Source organism: Asparagus officinalis, unplaced genomic scaffold (genome assembly GCF_001876935.1).
Source record: "Asparagus officinalis unplaced genomic scaffold, Aspof.V1 AsparagusV1_Un374, whole genome shotgun sequence".
In the NCBI taxonomy this organism is placed as follows: domain Eukaryota; kingdom Viridiplantae; phylum Streptophyta; class Magnoliopsida; order Asparagales; family Asparagaceae; genus Asparagus; species Asparagus officinalis.
The window spans coordinates 78,623-89,631 of NW_017972639.1; positions in this window are offsets into that span (position 1 = coordinate 78,623).

Below are 11,009 nucleotides of genomic sequence, written 5' to 3' on the forward strand. Positions count from 1 at the left end.
GGTCGTGAGAACTCCGTGGCTCCTTGCGAGACTTCTTGACGAGGCTGCCTGGTAGACTTCGGGATGTCGTCGCTACGTGTCGACTCCTGATTCAATGGACTGCCCGGCCACGCTCCTGGAGACTTCTTGAGCCGCCACCCTTGTCCGCGGTCAGACCTCACTCCAGGGTCTGCCCGGCGCCACCGGTCGTGAGTAACTGCTGCTTCTGAAGACTTCTGTACGAGGCCGGCCTGGAAGATTTCTTGACGACTTCCGGCCGACGGTCGGCTCCTGATCAAGGGACTGCACGGCGCCGACCTCCGTAGAGACTTCTTACAGGCCCGCGCGCCGCCGCAGGTCGACCTCCTCCAGGGTCTGACCAGCGCCGCCGTTGTGAGTAACTGCTGCTCCTGAAGACTTCTTGAACGAGGCGCGCCAGGAGACTTCTTGATGCCGCCGCCACGGTGCGAGCTCACTGGTCAAGGACTACTCGAAGCGCCGCCATCACTGGAGACTTCTTAGGCCCGCCGCCCGCGGCGGTCGACCTCCTCCAGGGGTCAGCTCGGCGCCGTCGTCGTGAGCAACTGCTTCTCCTGGGACTTCTTGATGAGGCCCGCGCTGGAAACATTCTAACAACAGACCTGTGCCGCACGGTCAAGCTCCTGATAGGGTCGTGAGAACTCCGTGGCTCCTTGCGAGACTTCTTGACGAGGCTGCCTGGTAGACTTCGGGATGTCGTCGCTACGTGTCGACTCCTGATTCAATGGACTGCCCGGCCACGCTCCTGGAGACTTCTTGAGCCGCCACCCTTGTCCGCGGTCAGACCTCACTCCAGGGTCTGCCCGGCGCCACCGGTCGTGAGTAACTGCTGCTTCTGAAGACTTCTGTACGAGGCCGGCCTGGAAGATTTCTTGACGACTTCCGGCCGACGGTCGGCTCCTGATCAAGGGACTGCACGGCGCCGACCTCCGTAGAGACTTCTTACAGGCCCGCGCGCCGCCGCAGGTCGACCTCCTCCAGGGTCTGACCAGCGCCGCCGTTGTGAGTAACTGCTGCTCCTGAAGACTTCTTGAACGAGGCGCGCCAGGAGACTTCTTGATGCCGCCGCCACGGTGCGAGCTCACTGGTCAAGGACTACTCGAAGCGCCGCCATCACTGGAGACTTCTTAGGCCCGCCGCCCGCGGCGGTCGACCTCCTCCAGGGGTCAGCTCGGCGCCGTCGTCGTGAGCAACTGCTTCTCCTGGGACTTCTTGATGAGGCCCGCGCTGGAAACATTCTAACAACAGACCTGTGCCGCACGGTCAAGCTCCTGATAGAGGAGGCGGCGCCGGGCAGTCCCTTGATCAGGAGCTCGACCGTGGCGGCGGCGTCAAGAAGTCTCTAGGCGGCCTCGTCAAGAAGTCTCCAGGAGCAACAGTTACTCACGACGGTGGCGTCGGGCAGACCCTGGAGGTGGTCGACGGCGGCGGCGGCGGCGTCAAGAAGTCTCCAGGAGGCGGCGCCGGGCAGTCCCTTGATCAGGAGCTCGACCGTGGCGGCGGCGTCAAGAAGTCTTCAGGCTACCTCGTCAAGAAGTCTCTAGGAGCAGCAGTTACTCACGACGGCGGCGTGATACGGCATAATTATGTACCAAAATTACAAGTGCATAATTTATCAAGTTATAGTATAAAAAAATATCGATCCCACGAGTAAGGTGATTTTAAGAGATTATTAGAAATGGTTCTTATGTTTTGTGCATGACAATTATGAATAAAGAATAAGTGGGATTGTGATGAGTGGTTGTTTTGATTTATGTGCAAGAGATAATAAATTGAATTTTAGAGAAGAAAAAATCAAAGAATAAATAAAATCATAAGGGAAGAAAGAAGAATGAATAAAATCAAGAAATAAACCAAGAATAAAAAGAAAATTTAAGAAAGTTAAGATGGAGGATTCAAAAGAGGTAAGAAATCTAGAATATAATCCACTAACCAATTTTAATTACAAAATACAAACTATTCTTTTTTATCATATTTCAATTTAGATTTATTAAGCATAGATTATCAAACCATTTAAGGAAAGTGTAACCTATCAAATTATCATCTAAGTCAAAATTACTATTCATGATAAGAACAACAACATGATAATAATCCTAGAATTCATAAGCATAACCTATCAAACCATTTAAGATAAGCATAGATTATCAAATTCTTCTTCTACCGATTAGTTCTCTAATTGATTATCCTAAACATGAACATTTTAAGTGCAAGAGAATAATTCATACAATATAAAGAAAATTAGACTAGTTTCATACAATTTTAAGATTCTTACAAGAATTAAATTCACATCTTAAGAAATAAAAACAAGAAAAAGAACTAATTACAAAAATAAAAAGAAAAGAAAAATCTAAACTATGAACAAGAAATAAATCTAACTACAAAGAATTAAAATCTAAACTACAAAATATATTACAAAAATTAAATGCAAGAAAATAAATCTACTCTCCAAATTAAAGTGCAAAAAGAAATAAAAAGATAAGAAAATAAATCTACACTACAAGCATGAATTTAAATCTAACTAATAAGCAATAATAAAGAAATTACTAAAAGAAATAAAAGAGAAAAAGAAATGCAAACCTTCAAATTGCTCTTCATCTCCATCCTCATCATTCAACAAAGAGGAGAAAGAACAAATTTAAAGAGGAGAAAAATTATTTTTATTAATTGTAACTAAAGTTACAATTTTTGGAAGGCCTTCTCAATTAAGAGTAGCCCTCCTCTCCAAAAGGAGTTACAAAATTTTTCACACCCTTAACCCCTCACTCTCTACCCCAATTTATAGTAATCTTCAATGAATATGAGCCACTGGATTTGTCTTGAGCCCCAAGCAACAATCTTCACCTTTGAATTTGCTTTTTGTTCTTCTCTAGCTCAACATAGGAGGCCCAATTGATTTTCAAAAATAAATGAAAAGCAAGTGCCAAGTCCGGCCCATGCACACTCCATTCATGCAGCAGGTCCAATGATTCATTTTTGATTTTCAAAAGAAAATCAAAATCCGGCCCAATTGTGTTAGAAGCCAACTCCAAAGTCCGGTTCCTCTTTTCATTTAATTTTGAAATTCTTCAGCACATAGGTCCGGCCCAATTGTGTTAAAAGCCAACTCCAAAGTCCGGTACCTCTTTTCATTTAATTTTGAAATTTTGCAGCACATAGATCCGGCCCAATTTGAACTTCCCATTTGATTTTTTTTTGTGATTCAAAGCTGCAGCCTATCAAGATTTGAAATCCGGCCCATTAAAACATCCAGCAGTCCGGTCTTGATTGGAGTTTCCCATTTGATTTTTTTTTAAACCGAAAATGATGAGCTCAACAATCTAGTCCGGTCATTGGATTTTCAACTTTGCAGCAGTCAAGTCCATGTCATTCATTTGTCTGCACCCCAAACCAAGTCCGGCCCATTTTATTTAAAGTCCAAATCTGCAGCCATTCATTCCAAGTCCGGTTCAAAAAAAATCAAAGCTGCAACCTATCAAATTTGGTCATGAGGTGTAATCATTTGTTGATGGGCTTGGGCCTTCAAGGAGCTTGATTTTGTGGCTTCTTCTTGAGCATGATGTGCAGGAGGTCTTTGTTTTATTTTTTTAATTTTTTTCTTTGGGCCATCATTTGTCTGATGGGCTTCCAACCTTTCAATCATAGGCTTCTAAAATGCTGCAAAATAGAGAAGAGAGATTTTTAAGATGGGCTTCCAACCTTTCAATCATAGGCTTCTAAAATGCTGCAAAATAGAGAAGAGAGATTTTTAAGGGTTTTTTATATTTAATAATATTTATTTATATTTTTATTCATTTATGTGCAAACTAAGCTAACAACAATTATTAATGATATATTTATTCATGTAAAATAGATAATGATGATATAAAATTGTAATAAAAATATGATTATCACGGCGCCGGGCAGACCTTGGAGGAGGTCGACCACGACGGTGGCGGCGGTAAGAAGTCTCCAGGAGGCAACGCCGGGAAGTCCCTTGATCAGGAGCTCGACCGTGGCGGCGTCGTCAAGAAGTCTCCAGGACCAGCAGTTACTCACGACGGTGGCGCCGGGCAGACTCTGGAGGAGGTCGACCGCGACGGCTTCAAGAAGTTTCTAGGAGGCGACGCCGGGCAGTCCCTTGATCAGGAGCTCCACCGTGGCGGCGGCGTCAAGAAGTCTCCAGGCGGCCTCGTCAAGAAGTCTCCAGGAGCAACAGTTACTCACGACGGTGGCGTCGGGCAGACCCTGGAGGTGGTCGACCGCGGCGGCGACGACGTCAAGAAGTCTCTAGGAGGCGGCGCCGGGCAGTCCCTTGATCAGGAGCTCGACCGTGGCGGCGACGGCAAGAAGTCTCCAGGCGGCCTCGTCAAGAAGTCTTCAGGAGCAACAGTTACTCACTCTAGTGAGGCTTTTGTGATTAAAAACAGATCCTGTCAACCAGCCGTTCTCTAAGTGACCGCCGATTTTAGTATAGATGTTTCAAAACAGCAAATAACACACAGTAGCATTTAGAGGTAAATTATGAGAAATTTTCATCAGCAATGCTATTATAACTAACATCGCTATGATAATTGAAGAAACCATCATCGACATATAACCAGCACGAACTCAAGAACAAAAATCCTTAAGTAATTTGAATAATCTTCAAAACAAGAACTTATGACAAGAATGATACATATACCTGAAAGAAGGCAAAACTAGAAAGTAAAGTGATTTTAAGACAGAGAAACTACTGACTGATGAGAAAGGAAACGAATTCCCAAAAAAGAGAAGAAATCAGAAGAGTTTGATCGGTTCTCGCCATCATTTCCAATTTCCCAAATTTTGCAAAATTTAGAGGAAAAAGAAATTCGACATACAGAACAAGAATATATGTTTACAAAAAATCAGAGATCAAGAACTCGAAGCCTAAATTGGGAACTAAAACATCTTCTGTTTCCACATGAAATTCCACGAACAGAACCAGAAAAATATCTAAAAAAAAGTAATCGATTACAATCGGAAAGAGGGAAATATAAGAAAACCAATTGATTCTCGGGAAATGAGTTACTATTTGTTTTTACTCAAAACGTCAAATCAAATCACAGAAACCGGTCATGTGGACATGACCACAGCAGAGTCTGCGATATCCAACTTCGGAGTTAGCTGGATCCCTGTCCATGCCCCCGGGCGCTGCGGCCTATGACCTCGGCAAATGATGCGCGCGCCCCCTGCACGCCCGCCCGCCAAGAGCTCTATCTCCGGCTTGCCCACGACCCCCAGATGCCATCGTGAGCGCGAGAGACGCCTCCAAGGATACGGCCAGGCATCCGAGTCCGTCAAACCTCAACTTCCTTGGAGGGTCCTCTCGCGCTCAACGATGGCATCTGGGGTCGTGGGCAAGCCGGAGATAGAGCTCTTGGCCGGGGCGGGCGTGCAGGGGGCGCGCATCATTTGCCGAGGTCATAGGCCGCAGCGCCCGGGGGCATGGACAGGGATCCAGCTAACTCCGAAGTTGGATATCGCAGACTCTGCTGTGGTCATGTCCACATGACCGGTTTCTGTGATTTGATTTGACGTTTTGAGTAAAAACAAATAGTAACTCATTTCCCGAGAATCAATTGGTTTTCTTATATTTCCCTCTTTCCGATTGTAATCGATTACTTTTTTTTAGATATTTTTCTGGTTCTGTTCGTGGAATTTCATGTGGAAACAGAAGATGTTTTAGTTCCCAATTTAGGCTTCGAGTTCTTGATCTCTGATTTTTTGTAAACATATATTCTTGTTCTGTATGTCGAATTTCTTTTTCCTCTAAATTTTGCAAAATTTGGGAAATTGGAAATGATGGCGAGAACCGATCAAACTCTTCTGATTTCTTCTCTTTTTTGGGAATTCGTTTCCTTTCTCATCAGTCAGTAGTTTCTCTGTCTTAAAATCACTTTACTTTCTAGTTTTGCCTTCTTTCAGGTATATGTATCATTCTTGTCATAAGTTCTTGTTTTGAAGATTATTCAAATTACTTAAGGATTTTTGTTCTTGAGTTCGTGCTGGTTATATGTCGATGATGGTTTCTTCAATTATCATAGCGATGTTAGTTATAATAGCATTGCTGATGAAAATTTCTCATAATTTACCTCTAAATGCTACTGTGTGTTATTTGCTGTTTTGAAACATCTATACTAAAATCGGCGGTCACTTAGAGAACGGCTGGTTGACAGGATCTGTTTTTAATCACAAAAGCCTCACTTATTGTACTGTAAGTTTCCATATATTAAAGTTTCCAGCGGATTGAGGAATATATATATGCTGTTACTTGTGCCTTGGACCTTATGTCTTTGATTTTATGGTTTGGATTAATGGTGTGCTTACACGTACTTGCAGAATAACCACTTCAGTGGTTATGTTCCAAAACAATTTGAATCTGTATCGAGCTTGACAACAATTTGAGCATTTTTCATTCGGTATCTGACGTCAGGTTTTCATTCTAAGTATCTGACGTCAGGTTCTACTCTTCGGTGTCTCTCCAGTCGCCAATTGTTCAGAATTGACGGGAATCTGTTTCAGCCTGGTTTCAAAGGGCCACCTTTTGTAAATGTAGGCGAAGAATCTCATCACTAATCAACTAGTTTGAATATTAGTCATGGCCGCAAATCTTCACTAAGTTCCCAGTTCTGGCGATTGTGCCTGGGAATGCCAGCTGGTTGCGTCTCTGTTGTTCTTTTAGTAGCTCTGGTGATTCACATTCGTATGCCATGTAAAAGATCCCTCGAAAGGGCTAAAGCATTCAAATGTGTTTTTCCATGTTCATCCAGTTGCAGGCTTCTTCAGATACATTTCTCACTGTTCAGTAGAGGATGCTGCTGCTCATTTGAAGTATGGATTTTTAAGATACTTTTTCAGTTTAACTAAAAGCTTTTCATTAAAATAATTCGAAAGTTGCATGAGACGATCTTACACTTACGTAGTTTGCAGTAGATGGCTGTAAGTGTAGCGCTCTTTCAAGCCACCCCAGCCAGGGACAGGTTATTTTCTTGAATGGAGTAGAAACACTCTTGAAAAACTTTTATGGACGCCCACAAAATTCACAGGTTAAAGAAATAGAGATGATCGTTTGACTTCAAATCCAGTTCCCCAGTTATGATATGGTGATTGGATAATATATGTGTAAACATCGTTTCATTATATCACGAAATATATGGTACCGAGACATAATGTTGTGTCCCTTTTATTGTGTCTGTTGGCTTTTTCAGATATTAGCTGTCAGGGAGATTAACATGGTTGCACTGGTTGCACCGAAACATCAACTTACTTTTTGGCTATTCAATATTGAAAATTATAGAGCTCTCTCATGGAAATCGTGGGTGGCCTGTGCTTTAGAGTATTAATTTTCTAAACTTGTGCTTCTTTCCTTCATGTCTGTATATTTCCATCTCTTCATAGTTAAGTTGTATTATACAAGCGATTGTACACAAAGACGATGATTCCCAAGTTCTTCAACGAGGATCTGTTGACTTGATTTCCTCAGAAGATTTTCATTGTGTCAATAACAAAGGAAAACATAGATTGAACCTGCAACCAAGAATAATTTAGTTAAATATGGTAATAAGGGATATCAGAAAAAATGGGGGAGGTCAGGATGAAACAGTGGAGGGAAGTGCCCTATGGCTATGGGCCACATATTCTTCAAAGTAACTAACTATAAGACAACTTTAGTATTGCAATGTTAATTGTTAGCTGAAATACTGGTCACCTTCCCCTCTCCTGAAAGAATCATTAATGGCTATGGTTGGAAATTATTATTAAGTTATTAATAAATATTCCTCTATCACATTATTAATTTCTTTCTGTTGGGTCCTACTAGTATCAATGTTTATGGACTTTGTTTCCTGTTATATTCGTAGGCATTGTGTATGTTTCTCCTCCAATCGTGCGCGGGAATGTGAAGACAAGCAACATTTTACTTGATGATTAACTGACACCTTATATCAGCGATTGTGGACTAACTGTGCTGGGGACTCTTTTTGACTCATACCGAAGGTACTGCTCATGGTAGATGTTTTTTTTTCCAGTATATTACTGCTTCCATCATGGTTATTGGTTTATATTGTCAATAAGGTAACTTCAACTACAACAGAACACTTGTCTCAAATTCTGGTTCAGCTACATGAATCTTATTGTTTAATTTCGTTCTATTAAGGGTCATGAGGATCTAATCCCGTACTACTTCGTAGTGTTAAAGCAAGCTAAAAAGTTCGAATGATTCTTTATTGAATACATTCCACGAGCTCAGAACGCTTACGCAGACGCTTTAGCCTCGTTGGCAACTTTGCTAGCATTACCACCAGGTGCCGAAACGATGATTCCAGTCATGGGACGTGAGCTATACTACTCCAAGATTCTTATAGAGGAAAGTTCAGACAAGACAATAGCAGAAGAAGTCTGTACAACCTCCATGGAGCTTGAATCTAAAGATTGGCGATTCTCGTACATCAACTATATCCTGTATGGAATTTTACCCAACAATTCCAAGGAAGCGGCCGCTATTAAACAGAAAGCACTCCGATTTTACTACGATGCAGCTTCTCAAATATTGTATCGTAAGTCACATGATGGAGTTTTGCTTCGATGCCTTCCTCGGAAGGAAGCAAAAGAGGCCCTCAAGGAAGCTCACGACGGAATGTGCGGAGCTCATCAGCCTGGGGCTAAGTTAGGAGATCGCTTCCGATGAATTGGGTATTATTAGCTAAAAATGTTCTCGGACGCAGCTGATTATGCTAAACGTTGTCACGCATGTCAGATTCACGGCGACTTCATCCACCAAGCGCCAGGTGAATTACATCCCACATTTGCGTCTTGGCCATTTGAAATGTGGGGCATGGATGTCGTAGGACCAATCTCGCCTCCGACTTCTAAAGGGCACCGGTTCATTCTGGTCGTAACCGATTATTTCTCCAAATGGGCGAAGGCGATCCCGCTGAAAGAAGTCAAGACTTCGAATGTAATTAAGTTCATTAAACATCACGTCATCTATCGCTTTGGAGTCCCGAGACGGATAGTCCACGACAACAAGACACAATTCGTCAGCCTCGGATTTCAGAGATTTTGTGATAAATTCAGGATCCAGAGCGTTGCCTCTACGGCATACTATCCGTCGGCAAACGGCCTCGCAGAAGCTTTTAACAAGACCATAGTGAAGCTTCTTAAAAAGTTCGTTTCTAAAAACCGACGTGATTAGGACGAAAGACTCGGTGAATGTCTGTGGGCCTACCGCACAACGGTAAGGACCCCTACAAGAGCTACGTCATTCTCTTTCGTATACGGTTGCGAAGCTGTACTACTACTAGAGATTCAAATCCCTTCCCTGAGAGTCGCAATTACAACCAGACTAACAGAAGAAGAGAAACATCAACGACGTCTGCAAGAACTTGAAGCCTTAGACGACAAACGACTTCAAGCTCAGCAACAAATCGAGTTGTATCAAGCCCGGATTTCCAAAGCCTACAATAAAAAGGGTAAGGAATGGATTTTCAAGAAAGGCGATTTAGTTTTGGCCAACAGACGACCCATGGTAATGACACACAATACCAAAGGGAAGTTCAATCCTAAATGGGAAGGGCCCTTCATAATAGAATTGGTGTATTCGAATGGGGCTTATCGTCTTATCAATCAAAAAGGAGACAGGCTCATGATGCCAATTAACGGGAAGTTCCTTAAAAATACTTTTTGTAAATCATGCAGCCCCCTGAACTCCAGCCGAGTCAGGCTGGGGGTTGCCAATTCATAGTGTATTTCGGGAATAAAGTGTAATTTTCCTCTCTTGTATGACGTCATGTTAACATTACACCTCTGACGAGTGAAATTTACTGGGATTATTCTAAGTGTTAATAAAGAGAATCTCAATTTCATGATAAGTTAACACTACACTTATAGCGTTGGCATTATTTTTCATTGTCTTGAATTAGAATTCAACAAAAAGAGATGATGAAAAGCAAAACAATACTATTTTCATTCAGTATTGTTAATACAAAAGTGAAAACAATTAAAATGAAAACGATACAAAATTATTCCTCAGCAAAAAGCAATCCAAATCCTAAGCGTCGGGGCCCATCAACCTAAAGGACTTGAGCTTAGATTTCAAAGCCGATATGTTCTCCTCATGAGCCTTTTTGACTTCTTCTGTTATCTTGCTCTTGAGCTCCTCTTCATTGGGTGTTGCTTCTGCAATCTCTCACCGAATCTTATCAGCAGCAACAATTTCATCGCAATAACCTTTGAAAAGCCCATCACAGTGAGCAGCTAGCCCTTTTATAACTTCCATATCGTTAGCTAATTGAGCATTTATCTGAGATAGCTCAACACCCGCACGTGTAAGTTCTGCTACAGTATCCCGGATACCTATAGCAAGACTGCCCATGTCTACTTGTATTTAGAGATGCTCCCCACGCAGGCTGGCAATACGAGACTCTTTCTCGGACAGACTCTTCTGAAGTGCCTCTTGACCCCACGCAGGCTGGCAATACGAGACTCTTTCTCGGACAGACTCTTCTGAAGTGCCTCTTGATGTTGTGCTCTCAATGCTTTAGCCTGAGAAAGAGCCTTTCTCGGACAGACTCTTCTGAAGTGCCTCTTGATGTTGTGCTCTCAATGCTTTAGCCTGAGAAAGAGCCCGATCCACTTCTGGTCCTATATCGTCACGTTGCAGCATGGAAAGGAACCCCAGCTCATATTCTAAGATAATGATGCTTTCACGACAGTTCTCGATCCATATTTTATCACCCTGATGCCTAATCCTAGTTAGGCATTCTAGCAGATGAGGTTCGAAAACTTTGTAGCTCACTTCCCCAAGACTAGCGACATCTATGGTCATTTGCATCCAATATTCTAATTGCTCAATGAGTTTCCTCAAAGTTTCAGAGCTTGGAGGTGGAGCAGTCGGATAGATGAAGCAATTCACATAATCAGTGCGAATAGAACGATGGACCGCCTCAGATGGTAATTTGGCGGGCGCATTTGACGCCGAACCTCCGATGGTC